This window comes from Callithrix jacchus, chromosome 17 (assembly GCF_049354715.1).
Source record: "Callithrix jacchus isolate 240 chromosome 17, calJac240_pri, whole genome shotgun sequence".
Taxonomy (NCBI): Eukaryota; Metazoa; Chordata; class Mammalia; order Primates; family Cebidae; genus Callithrix; species Callithrix jacchus.
Window position 1 is genome coordinate 43,153,524 of NC_133518.1, and position 14,043 is coordinate 43,167,566.

The following is a 14,043-nucleotide window of genomic DNA, read 5'->3' on the forward strand; positions in this document are numbered from 1 at the left end:
AGTGTCTGGAAATACCATAGGCCTGCCTACCCTCTCAGGAAGGTGAGAATTACCTTAATTTATTCCCTAGGAATAACAGGAGGGCTTCTTGCAATAGCAGCTATGATAGACAGAATAATGGGTCCCCAAAGATGTCCAGGTCCTAATTCCAAGAACATGTGAATATGTTACCTTACATGGCAAGAGAGGCTTTGCAGATGTAATTAAGATTGTGGACCTTGGGATGGGGAAATTATCCTGCATGATCTGAATAAGCAGAATATAATTTTGAGTCCTTTGAAGCAGAGGACCTTTCCCAACTGTAGATAGTGAGAGGGAGATGTGGCTATGAAGAAAAATCAGAGAAATGAACAATGCTGGCTTTGAAGGTGGAAGGGCTGGGTGCAGTGGTTCAAGCCTATAATCCCAGCACTTTTGGAGGCCAGGGCAGGAGGATCACTTGAGCCCAGGAGTTTTAGATCAGCCTGGGAAACACAGTGAGACCCCCATCTCTACAAAAAATAAAAAAAACTTAGCCAGGTGCGGTGGCATGTACCTGTGGTCCCAGTTATTCAGGAGGCTGAGGCAGGAGGATCATTTGAGCCTTGGAGGTTGAGGCTGCAGTGAGCTGTGATTGTTCTACTACACTCCAGCCTGGGTGACAGAGTAAGACCATGTCTCAAAAAAAAAAAAAAAAAAAAAGAAAAAGATGGAGGAAGGAAGTCATGAGCCAAGGAATGGGGACAGTCTCTAGAAGCTGGAAAGGGAAGGGAAAGGAATTCTCCCTAAGCCTCCAGAAGAACACATGGACCTGCAGACACCTTTAGCCCAGTGGAACCCATGACAGACTTCTGACTTATGGAACTGTAAGATAACCATGTGTTAAGCCATCAGGTTTTTGGTGACTTAATACTGCAGCAACAGAAAATAGCAGCCGACTAAAATGCAGCCAAAGTGGAACACAGATGGAGTTCTCCTGTCCTGCTATTACTAGAATACAAAGCACACCTGGGTTCCTAAGGTAACTGAGAGACATGGAATCAATTTTGTGCTTTGGAAATATTGATTAGATGCAAGTCCCTAAAGTTCCCAGCATCAACATTTTCTCTCTTCTACCATTAGAGGCTTTTGGGTGAAAAAGTTTAAGAATCACTGACAAGAGAATGGTGTCCTCATTTGTGTCATTTACACAATGTTACATGTGTCTGGGGCACAAAGACAAAGGAGACAACACCAAGAATCTGAGCCACGGAAGTGCCTCAAGATGATATGATATTCGAAGTAAATTTTTGTGGATATTTCTTTATTCAGAAGGAGAGTGGTATTTTGATCCCTGCCTGGTCCTGGCTCTGTTGAGATTGCTCAAGGTATTGGTCCATTTTCTGTTTCGGTCCCAGCTTGCTTGGAATCTTCAACCAACGGGGGCTGAGGATAATTATCCTGGACTGATCTGTATCTCTGCTGGTATAGGTCAGGAAACAAAGCTCCTGTGCTGACAGGAAGACTATGCATGCTATGACAGCCTTAGTCACCGTCTTCGAGAATCTGTGGGAGGAACAATCCACCTGTTTGATCCCCTTTGCTCAAAGTCCTCCTCCCCCAACCTCAAGGGTCTTTGTATCTGCCTGTTGATGCTCCCCACTTCCCTGGCTCTCATGACCTAACACCATGCTTGGAAGTCCCCAAATGATGCTACTGTCCTGCTCCCTTGGATGGAAACCCCTTGGGATTCTGAGGTAGTTCATAAGAGTAAACTGGAGTTTTGGTTTAACCAGTACTCCTGTGGTCTTGGTTGCTGTGAATCACCCATCTTTTCCCTGAGTGGGGAAGGTTTACCACTTTTACCCCTGATGGTTTCCCTGTTACCACCCATTCACTTCCTTGCCCTAAACTTCCTCTGATCCAGTAAGCCACATGACTGCTGTCCTCTTAGATCAATCATGACAATACAGTATGCAGTAGCCAAAATGTACGAAGCCGATGAGAAATACTTTGCAGCTTTGTTTCTGATGTTATATTCAGTATTATAAACATATAGACTTGCAGACATCTGATCTCAATGGAGATGGAACAAAACTCCGTATATTGTCATTGCAGGTTTATGCTCATTCAATTTTCTTTACATCAAATAATTCTCTTCCACCCCCAGCTTCAAAGACGTGTCCTCTCCTCTTCCTGAGCTCTTGTTCATGTTTCTTCTTCTCTTCCTCTCTGAATTACTATTTCTTTCAGCAACAGCTTTCACCTTTAGCTTCTTAGTGGTTTCTTCCCACTACCTGTACACAAACCCAGATATGTGCATTAAAAAAAAAATTCATACTCATTGTATTCTCTAGCTTTTTTTTTTTTTAATTTCAGGCTAACCTTCTTTCAGGAGGGTTTGTGCCCACTCCCCAGCCTTAAATTCCCTACAATCTGTGTGTTACACCCACTTCTCAACCACAGCTACGTTCTCAGGTGTTACCAGGATTCTCCTAACTGCCTGATCCAGTGCTTCTTTTCAGGTTTTGTTTGTGTGGCTGCTTTAGATTTTCCAAAGTTTTCAAATGGACAAAAAACTGGAGACAACAGTATAACAAACATAGACACTTGTTGCTTAGATTTAACAATTGGTACTATTTTGCCTTAATTGTCTCATCCATTTTATCTGCTAAATTTTTATTCAGTAAATTACAGACATTCTAACGTTTCACCCTGAATTAATTCAGTGTTCTTTCATAAAAAACATGAACATCTTCCTTCACACCCATATCATATCACAACAAGAAAATTAACAACAAATCTGTAATATCATCTTATACACACATTCTACACTCCTATTTCCTCAATTATTCTGGAAATGCCTTTGCAGCTGGTACATTCAGATTGCAGTCATGGATGTCCATTGTGCTTGGTGGTTGTCTCTTGGTTTTCACTGACGACCTCACTCTAGCATTTGCCTCTGTTACGCAGTTCCTTCTTGGAAGACGTTCCCTTGGTTTCCATAATATCAACTCCTCTTTCTCTCAGTCTTTTACTCCTGACCATCTGTTTTCTTCATAGACCTTCCTTTGCTACTTGTCTTCTCAGTGTTGGTGCTTCACAAGATTCTGTCCTTGGCTCTCCATTCTCACCTTGAACTAGCTTCCCAGGCAATTCTCCTGAATAATATTCCACTGTATGTATGGATACCTGTTATTGTGTGGCTACACCACCTTTGGTTTACCCATTTATCAGTTGATGGATGTTTGGGTTGTTCCTACCTTTTGGCTCTTATGCATAAGGCTGCTATGAATAGCATTTGTTTACAGTCATGTGTATTTGTATACAAGTTTTTGTGTAGACATGTTTTAATTTCTCTTGTGTATATACCTAGGAGTGGAATTTCTAAGTCATATGATAACTTTATGTTTAACATTCTAGGGAACCACCAAACTACTTCTCAAACAGCTATACTGCTTTACAGTCCCACCAGCAATGTAGAAGGGTTCCAATTTCCCCACATCTTCACCAGCACTTGCCACTGTCTGTCTTTTTTATTATAGCCATCATAGAGGATGTGAAGTGTTATCTTATTGTGGTTCTGATTTGTATTTCCCTGATGGTCAATTATTTGAACATTTTTTCATGTGCTTATTAACCACTTGTATATTTTCTTTGGAGAAATATCTATTTAGATCCTTTGCCAATTTTTCACTTGAGTTATTTGTCTTTTTTATTACTGAGTTGAAGAGTTTTTATATATTCTAAATACTACTCTCTTTTCAGAAATATAATTTGCAAATATTTTCTCCCATTGTAGGAATTGTCTTCTTAGTCATTTTTATACACATAGTTTCTAGCACAATAGGCATTCAATAATTATTTATTGAATTCAGTTGAATCTCTCACAGGCCTAATCATCTTTTTTTACTGTCCACTCAACTTCAACTTTCTTTCTTAGAGTATAAGAAAAATACAAATAAAAATGAAGAATATACACTCTTTGGACTGAACATTATTTAAAACTCCAAAGTATACGTGGCTTATGAACACTAGGTTTTAACAAATTACTTAACTTCTCCAGGCCTCAGTTTCCTCAGCTGTAAATTGGAGAGAGGTTTTGGAATTTGTACTTGGTCATCTGTAAGCTTGCTTCCACTCCAACATTTAATAAGTTTAACAACAAAAGTCAAGACCATTCCTGGTGGCATGCAGGGCTCAAAGAAAACCACTTAGAATAATCACCGTGTCTGCCTTGGTTGCTGGTATATTCCAAGCACAAAGTGCTGTGATCTACCCATAATAAGTAATAAACTAGATAGTTTTACTTAATTCCCATTAAGCTCATTAGATCCCACACCTGTAAAGATCATCAAGCTGTTGATGACTCCCAAATTTGTATCTCTAGCCTCGACTCTTTTCCTGATGAATTCATTTGCTGATTCAACACTTTTATCTGCAAGTCTAACAGGCATCACAATTGTAACATGTCAAAAACGGAATTCTTGATTCCCCACTCCTCCCCAAACTTGTTTCCCACTCCCTACTCCACACCAGGCTTTCTAATTTCAGTAAATGGCACCACCTCCAATGAGATGCCCAGGCAAAAAGGTTAGAATCATCCTTAACCGCTCTTCTTATTTAAAAGTTATTCAATGCATCAAAAAGCTTTATCAGCTCTACCTTCAAAACACACCCAAATTTGATCACTTCTTACCTTCTCCACAGCTTACTGCTCTAGGCCAGTCTATGACCTTCTCTTCCCTGGATTTTTATAGTAGCCTCCTACCTTGCATCCTTAAATCTATTCTTCCCCACCTACAATCATTTCTCCACATAGGAGTCTGGATGATTCTCTAAAAACTTAAACAAGATCATACACCCTTCTGTTCAAAATACTCCAAAGACTTCCTATCACATTCAGAATCAACCTGGGGAGTTGCTGGTGGAGTGGTATGTTAGGCCTTGAACAGTTCAAGTGACCTTGCCACCCGTTTTATGTTTCTTGAACATACCCAGAATGTCCTACCTTAGAGCCTTTGCACCTACTGATCTCTGCATGCAACACTGGTTCACCTGAGATTTTGCTCAGCCCACTCTCTTGCTTCATTCAGGTCTCTGCTTGAATGTCACTCCAGGGAGGCCTTATCCAACACCCTTTCTTAAAAAGCCCTTCTGCAACTCATTGTCTCTTTATTCTGCTTTATGTTCATTCACAGTACTTAATGTTCCCTAAAAGATAGGACATGTTTGTTCGTTTACCTCTGTGTTCCTTACTAGAATGTCAGCTCTAGCATCTAGAAGGGCAAAGATCTCATCTTTGTTTCATTTTCTCTTTGTTCCAACTTTTATTTTTGTTTCAGAGGGTACAATGTGTGGATTTGTTACATAGGTAAATTGCATGTCATGGGGATTTGGTGTGCATATTATTTCATCACCCAAGTAACAAGCATAGTACCCGATAGGTAGTTTTTTGACCCTCACCCTTCTTCTACCCTCCACTGTGAAGTAGGCCCTGGTGTCCATGTGAACTCAATGTTTAACTTCCACTTCTAAGTGAGAAAATGCAGCATTTGTTTTTCTGTTCCTGTATTAATTCCCTTAGGATAATGGCCTCCAGCTCCATCCATGTTACCGCAAAGGGCATGATCTCATTCTTTTTAATGGCTGCATAGTATTTCGTGGTGACTATGTACCATATTTTCTTTATCCAGTCCACCACTGATAGGCATTTAGGATGATTCCATGTCTTTGCCATTGTAATAGTGTTGCAATAAGCATATGCAGCCAGATGCCTTTACAGTAGAATGATTTATATTCCTTTGGGTATTTTTTGTTAAGTATAATAATAGAATTGCTGGGTGGAGTGGCAGTTCTGTTTTAAATTCTTTGGGAAATCACCAAACTGCTTTCCAGAGTAGATGAACTAGTTTATACTCCCACTAGCAGTGTATAAGTGTTCCCTTTTTTCTGTAACCATACCAGCATCTTTTATTTTTTGACTTTTTAATAATGGCCAGTCTGATTGGTATAAGATGATATCTCATTGTGGTTATTTGCATTTCTTTAGTGATTAGTGATGCTGAACATTTTTTCATATGCTTGTTGGCTTTGTTTGCTGCCTGGTTTACTGATGTATTCTTAGTGCTTGGTACCATTTCTAGCACATGACAGACATTCAATGAATATTGTTAAATACATAAATTAATATGTATTAATTTTTATTTTAAATTTTATTTTATAATAATTCATTTTAAATAATTTATTTTAAATTATATAATTTATTTTAAATTAAATTTTATTTTATAATATATAATAATTACTATCTGAAAGCAAGCCCTGGGTCTGTGTCACTTACTAACTGATTTGCCTTAGACTAATTATGTAATCTCTCCAAATTTCAGTTTTCATCCCTGTAAAAATGAGCTAGTAATACCTACTGTGTAAGACTGTTATGAGGATTTGAGATAAGGGATGAAGGTGCCTCATATTAAGTGCTCAATTCATAGACCTGTAATTACCCATAAAAGTAAACATTCTTCTTTATGCATTTCGTTGAAGGATGAAGGGGATCATTAAACCTGCTCCCTTAGAACCATAATTTATCAACTAAGAATCCCATGCTAGAAGCTAAAGAATGAAATGGAATCTGATTCATTGCAGTAGACTCAGAGAGCTGGGTTAGAGATACTATGTACAAATTCAAGTCAAACCACTGCTTTGTTCTGTGGACTGCAGCAGGGTTGGAGGGGATGATTCAAAATGACCTCAGCTTTTGTCTGATTTAGTCCTGTGACCAGACCACAAGCAATGCTGCATCCAGGGAACTGATTTCCTTTGCAGCTCTCTGCTAAGAGGCCCACTGACATGATAAAATGCTGTGCAGCCATTACATATTACTCAGCTATAGGATGAGGCATTTCTACATGTTTGGACATGGAAAGACCTTTGCCAAGTATTGTGGAGTGAAAAATTCAAGTCGTAGATGAAATATGCAGCACAAATGCACACCAACAACACTCCATTATACTTGCATGCAGGTTCCTACATCTATATGTAAACACAAAGCAAAGGGTCTTGGAGGTAGAAACCAGGTCAGTTACTCTGACTTCCTCAGAGAAGCGAGGAGTGCCTGGAACTGGAAGTGGGCATCAAAGGAGACTTCAGATTTATCTATAGTGTTTGTTTACAAAGAGAATGTGTTATTTATATAATTAGAAATTAACTTTTTAAAGCTGCTCAAGCAAGATGATGCTAACGCACCCCATTTGAAGTAAAATGAAGGAATTTACTTTTCCCTAACTCGTGGTTCTCAAATGGGCAGTCTCTCCATCAGAAGGTCTTTGGAAATGCCTGGGAACATTTTCTGGATGTCGCAAATTCTCCTGGGGGCTACTGGCATTTAGTTCCCCAGGGATGGGGGATACTAAATGTCCTATCATGTGGGAAAATCCTACACCACAAAGTAGGATCTCTGCCCAGAGGCCACCAGTGGCCCAAGTGAGAAACTGCACAAAAATTTGGGTTGGTTGTATTAGCAAATTCATCTATTACTGCCAAGGGTGGTAGCTCACACCTGTAATCCCAGCACTTTGGGAGGCTGAGGTGGAAGGATTGCTCTCAGCCAGGAGTTCACCACCACCCTGCCCAACACAGTGATACCCCATCTCTATAAAAAATAAAGGAAAAATATATATTAAAAATTAACCTATTACCTATAATTAAGAGGTGTTTTTCTTTCTTTGATTTGAACTACTGAGATGCCCACCACATGTTCTGTCTCTCTGTATAAAACAGTAAATTTTGGTCAGGAGAAGCAAATAGAAATCCATGTCAGTTGCTCTCAGTGGGAAGCCTGGGTTTTAACGGAGTCATTGGTTAGGTTTGAAACCTAAGCCAAAACCTCCCATTTAGAGTATGTGAATATTTCTGAGAATAAAGGTTGTCTAGGCACCAGCCAGTCCCTTTGTACATTGCTGATACTTTAAGACAAATGCCATCAGCCAGCAGTCAGGCAAGACTGAGAGCGTTCAAAGGAAAGCTGGGAGGGGTCCTTCTCTGGTGGTTAGCAATCCCAACACAGGACTGTCTGCTTTCAGACTACCAGCTCTCAGAAAGCAGCTTTCAACTCATAGGAATAAGAGAGAGAAAGGGGATGATAGGTAAAACAGAAAGAGTATGTGGTATTTTCCCCTTCAATGTCATACCCTTTACAGTATTGTGGTTCATACATTCGATACATATTTATTGAGCATCTACTATGTGTCAGCATTGTGATAGGTGCTGGGGTGTAGTAGAGAACGAGACATATATATGTGCATGCTAGTGGGGAAGGCATAATAAACAGATACACATAAATCAGGTCATTTTAAATAGTGGTTACCGTGTAATAAAACAGCATGGGGATGTGATTGATAGAGACTAGTGGGATCAACGTATCATGGAGAGTTCAGCGGAGACACCTCTGGGAGGTGATCTGAGGCTAGCCGGGCCATGTTGTGGGAATAAGAATTGTGCTGTCAGTGGTCAAGGCGGCAGCAATGGAAGGCCTGTGACTGTTCCTGCCTCTTCCAGCCCAGCCCAGGGCATCATGCAGTCTGCAATAGGAGATGCAGTCCTGATCTTGTAAGTTATCTGTGCTCCGGGGCCGGGAAAAATTATGAGAAACATTCACATTTCTAATTTTGTTTTCCAGCCATCTAAACCCAGGCTTTCAGCTGCATCTCAGGCCAGGACTTCACCTGTATTTACGGAAGTTGATGTCATTTGTTCTAGAGGTATAGGACTAGAGTTTGCTGACAGATAACTGGCATGGGACTTTAAAAATTACTGTTACTTAAAAACACTTGTATAGCAATTACTTTGTATCAGACACAGTTCTGAACACTATGAATATTAAGTCATTTAGTGCTTACAACAAATCTACGTAACAGGAACACATGACTATTATCCTTAGTTTATGCATGAAGGACAGTGAGGCTCTTTCTCTAACAAAGGCCTTCCAACAGAGCACCCCTTCCAGGGATTTGTAGTGTGGTTCTGGCTGACAGGTAACACCAGCATTGGGTGGGGCAGACCTGGCAGAGGTGGCCGCAGCAGAGGTGGTAGTGTCAGAAGTGCAGATTCCTGATCTGCCCTAGAGCTACTGAACCAATTCTGTGCTCCGTTGGTGATTCTGATGGATGGCCAAGTTTAATGGTCAGTGATCTAGTCCATCTTTTCATTTTTAGAAAGATGATCTGAAAGATTAGCCTTCCATATCTAGCTAATTGTCCAAAATCAGGTGTTTTATTTTTATGCACCCTTTCCCCTTCTTTGTTAAAGTTCACTTCTCAGGTAGAGGAACTGAGCACAGCAGGGTTAGAATCAACCCGTTAATCAAAGGTCACTACAGCAGGATGTAGTGCATGGCGGGGTGGGGCTGGGATATGTGGTGACAGAGGCTGGGGAAGGGATGAGGGAAGCATTGCAGATCACAGGCCAGCGTCCCTGCCTCAGAAAGTACCTCATCTCCATGTGCGAGAAGGGGACAGGGACAGACAGGGACACTGTCCTCTTACAGTGACATCTCATCCCATGTACAGCTAACCTGTGGCAATTTAACAATATATCCTTGCCAGAGAGAAAGGAAGGAAGAAGAGAAGGAAGGAAAGAAGGAAGGAAGAAAAAAGGGAGAGAGGGAGAGAGAAAGGCAGACAGGCAGGCAGGTGATTTAATGTTGAAGGCATCCCTCTCACATTCCCATGAGAAGATGCCTCAGAGAGAACCTGCATTTCCCTGGGGTTCTAGGTTATGGTGGGCCTCTTTAGCACATAGCTTTTTTTTTTTTTTTTTTAACCTGAGAAGGAATCTAAAGATTTTTCATAAAACACGATTCTGAATGCAAACTAACCACATTGCCTGGTTGTCAGTCAAAAAACATGGTCTGTCTAGTGCTAGAAGAAAATGACTGCATTAAGCTTCCTGAGAGATGTATGCGACCCATTCTTTATGGGTGATTTAAAGGATTTTCGGGAGACATTTTGATTCCATGTATTTCACTGTGTGTGCTGACTTTAGACACTATCTTTTATGTAAGAGGCAACCCCACTGAGTATGAAGGCTTATTTTCTGACTTTCTGTGTTGTCAAAGCTGAAACATTGGCCAAGCAGATTCCATCCTAAGCTATAAGATCCACACTGTGATGGGGGAAGCTAGACTGCAGCCCTAGCAGGAAGCGAGAACCTTACAATCATGGGTGGAAGCTGGCTGTGAAAACATCCACTGCAGTATTACTGTGCTTACACAGTGAGGGAGTGCTCCAGAACCCTACAAATTGCAGGGCCAGGTGTCTCTGGGTCTGTGCGGGTGCTAGGCAAGGGGTCAGTGCAAGGCTAGGCACTCTTTCCCCACCCACACTGCCCTTGTCTTGGCAGCCTGAGCTCTACTCATCCACCCTCTGCATCCAGCCCTGTCAGTGCTTCCTGACCCTGTGATAACCCTTTCCTCTCACTGATCAGGCAGAGAGTGGACGCAGCAGGGGCTGTGCCCAGTCAACCTGAGCCTCCCTCTCACAAATGTGATCTGAGTGGCAGGCCATCTGTGGCCAGCCATCCAGATGGCAGCAGGCTCTGGAGCCATGAGGTCCTGTGGACTCTGGGCTGGTAGATGCCAAGCACAGGAGACTCACGGCAGAGACAGGCAGACAGAAGCAGGAGGCAGTGGGCCTGGAGTGAGCAACCAGCCATGTGAGTGACTCTCCTGTGCTGGTTTCCTGGGCCTGGCTGAGCCTGACTTGCTGTCCTAGGTCTCCTTTACCTAAAACCTCATGCCAACCCCAGTCGCCTATTCATTGAGCTAGTAGGTAGCACTGGAGTCTGTCTCCTGCATCCAAACAACGCTTTACTGGAGCAAACAAGGAGGCTGGGCTTTACACTGTCCCCTGGGGCCCTCAAATGCCTGCTAAGGCTTTTACAAAGGAGCCAGGTCTCTAACCCCTTGTAGAACCCACTGTGGAGCTTCAATCACTTGTGACCTCTTGTGACCCAAAATGCAAACTTCCAGAATTTAGATGATCTTGGCAAGTTCATTGTTTAAGAAACCCCTTTCTACAGGACAGGTATTATTTTCCTGGGCCATGTAAAATGCTCACACTTGTTCTCTATCCTTCCTTTTCTGATGAATTATCTGTGCCACAGACACGCTTGTCAATGTCAGGTATGAATTTCCCCTAGTTTATCAATTAGGCATAGAAACAACAGTGGTTTCCAGTGGTTTTCAAATTTTCAGCACAGAATCTTTTTTCTTAAGCTAATGTTGCTTGAAACCTCAGTACAGAAGAGATATAAGCAGAGCTGCCCTGTGCGTTTCTTCTTTTGGCTTCCCTCCCCAACTCCATCTGCAGGGAACAAGCATTCAGGGCATTGCTCAGGGCGGCAGATCATTTCATCCTTATCTAGAGCAAATATCATGGAACACCGATTACACATTATAGCCCCTTCCAAGCTCTGAAAATACAGCAAAGTACAACGGCCCCGTGTTGAAGCCTCTCTTAAAACCATCGAAGCAAACACAAATACCTACACGAAAATACAGTAATTCCTTCTCATTTGTGTGTGAGCAACATAAAGGAGAGGTGCCCAGCGAGAGCCCTTGCCAAGTTTGGAGGTGTGACTACAGCTGTGGGGCTCAGAGCTGGGAGGAGTTGCCAGGGGCTACAGTAGTTGGGGAAGGGGCCACTGCCACCCAGTATTATGGGGCTGGAGCAGAATTTCCATAGGTTTATACAAAAAGAGAAGGTGAGGTCTGAGGGGAGAGGGTGGGGGTGCACGCAGACAAGAGGAGAAACGTGAGCAACGGTGGAACTTGCTCACTAGGCACACTCAGGGAATGGCCAGCTGATGAATTTGGTTGGAGTAGCAGGGCACTCTCAATGGGAAAATAGGAAGGGGCCAGAATTTGAATGTCAGGCTAGGAAAATTCAACTCATTTCAGAGACCATCAAGAGCCCTGAATGATTCAATTTAGGAAGAAAAAGAAAAACAAGATAAGGTGCAAAAATGAGACATCAAGCTGCTCAGTTGTGGTTTTTGACATGGATCTGCAGGAAAGGCCACGGGTCAGAAAAGGAAACGTTAGTGACACAATTCCCCGCTGCTGACCCTCTTCCCCAAAGGGTCACACATCTTCCAGACTGAAGGCAAGCACATTATCTTCTACTTACTTGTCAGGCATCAGAGAGCATAGTGACTCATTTGAAGTCCCCCAGCCAAGGGGCCCTGACTCACAGGCCTTCCCAGAAGAATCTTCTCCAAGCACAGACGTGTGATCACCAAACACTTGTTCATCAGCTGGTGAAAGCAGCCTCCTGGACAGATCAGTGCTTCTTGGATCCTTCCTCTTCTGCTCAAACCCATGAACGGGAAACACCTGAACTTTCTCCCAGCCTCAGGCTCAGCCTCAGTTTCAGGCTCAGCCTCAGCTCTGCAGCCAAAGGAATCCAGAGAATGGCCCCATGTTGAAGCCTCTCTTAAAACCATCGAAGCCAACACAAATACCCACACAAAAATACAGTAATTCCTTCTCATTTGCGTGTGAGCAATAAAAACAAAATAAAACAAACCCAAACACAGTCATTCTTAAAGCAGGCATAGGCATCAGCTGCAAAGGTGAAAGCTGTACTCGGGCTACAAACTTCCATAGGGACGACAATGTAAGACATTCCCTCATTATACACAATTTGATGGTGACACGTTTGGGCTAGCCAGCTCTCTGTCTCTGTCTCTCTCTGCTACATAATCAATAGCCTGAATTTGTCCAGTAGTTGCCTAGAGTGAAATAGATTCTTCACATGGGAACATAACTAAGGCCTTTGCCCAATCACCCTAGGGATCTCAGCCATGTTTTTCCACAAGGCACACATCCACCTGTGTCAGCCATTTCGTGGTGCATGCACCAAGAGAAAAGCAAATGAGATATTTAGAGATGATGTCGTGACTCGTGATGGAGTTGGAATTGAAGATCTTATAAGCAAAAGTTCAAAGAGATGCTGCTACTAATAAATAATATTTGAGCTCACAGAGGAACTCTACATATTTCTTCTCTTCGATCCTTATAAAGATCTGGAGACATGGGGAAGGTACATGTCCATTTTCTGTCGCTTATAACAGAATACTTAAAACTGGGTATTTTATAAGGAAAGAAATGTATTTCTTATAGTTATGGAGGCCAGGAAGTTCCAGGTTGAGAGGCCACATCTGGTGAGAGCCTTCTTGTTGGTGGGGACTCTCTGCAGAGTCCTAGGGTGGCACCAGGCATCGTGTGGAGAGGGGGCGGAGCATGCTCACATGCTAGCTCAGATCTCTTCCTTGTCTTGTAAAGCCTCCAGTTCCCCTCCTGTGATAACTCATTAACCATTAATCCATGAGTGGATTAATCCACTTATAAGGGCAGAACCCTCATGATCCAATCATCTCTTAAAGGCCTCACCTCTCAATACTGCCCCATTGGGGATTAAGTTTCCATGTGAATTTTGAGGGGAGCATTCAAACCACAACAGTGTGTTTGGGCAGGGTGGTGAGAACAGAAGCATAAGGAATCTGAGTGTCTGACACAGGTCCCTGAACAAGGCAGGGCCTGGACACCCTCTCATCCTGGTCTTCTGGTTTCGGAGGCTGTGTTCTTTCCAACAATTCCATAGGGTAGAGGAGAATGACATCATCAGAAAAGGGACAAAGAGGGACATGGCCAGCCACCGTACATCCCCCATCATTGGAGGAAGGCTTTCTGGCAAGTGGGTTGCAATGGACTTCCCAGCACCTTGCTCAGAATTTCCAGGAATCTGTTCCCAAGGCTCTGGGGGCCAAGGGCAGAGGATGTCCCATGGTACCCTTTGTCAAGGAAGCACATCAGTTGCAACTGCAGTCAGTGACTCAGCACTGATGGGAAAGCTGTCAGCTGGAAGCCAGGCCAGACAAACTCCCTGAGGTCACTGGCTACAGTCAACACTGGACGCGTCCACCTCCCAGTGCCCATTGTGACTCCAGAGGAAGGAGCTCTTCAAACAACCTCCTGGTAACTGTGCCACCTTTCTTCCACAATAAATATGTTATCTCTCCTTCATT

The 14,043-nt window shown here is 42.7% G+C and overlaps 1 long non-coding RNA gene across 3 annotated transcripts in view; it reads right to left on the reverse strand.

Annotated features, from left to right (window-relative positions):
• Positions 1 to 1,978: 1,978 nt before the first annotated feature.
• LOC100895947 (uncharacterized) overlaps positions 1,979 to 14,043 on the reverse strand; it is a 31,052-nt gene continuing 18,987 nt past the window's right edge. For all 3 annotated transcript variants that reach the window (XR_013528605.1, XR_013528604.1, XR_004735662.3), the window contains one exon: positions 1,979 to 2,255. This is a non-coding gene — a long non-coding RNA (uncharacterized LOC100895947). The remainder of the gene's footprint in view (positions 2,256 to 14,043) is intronic.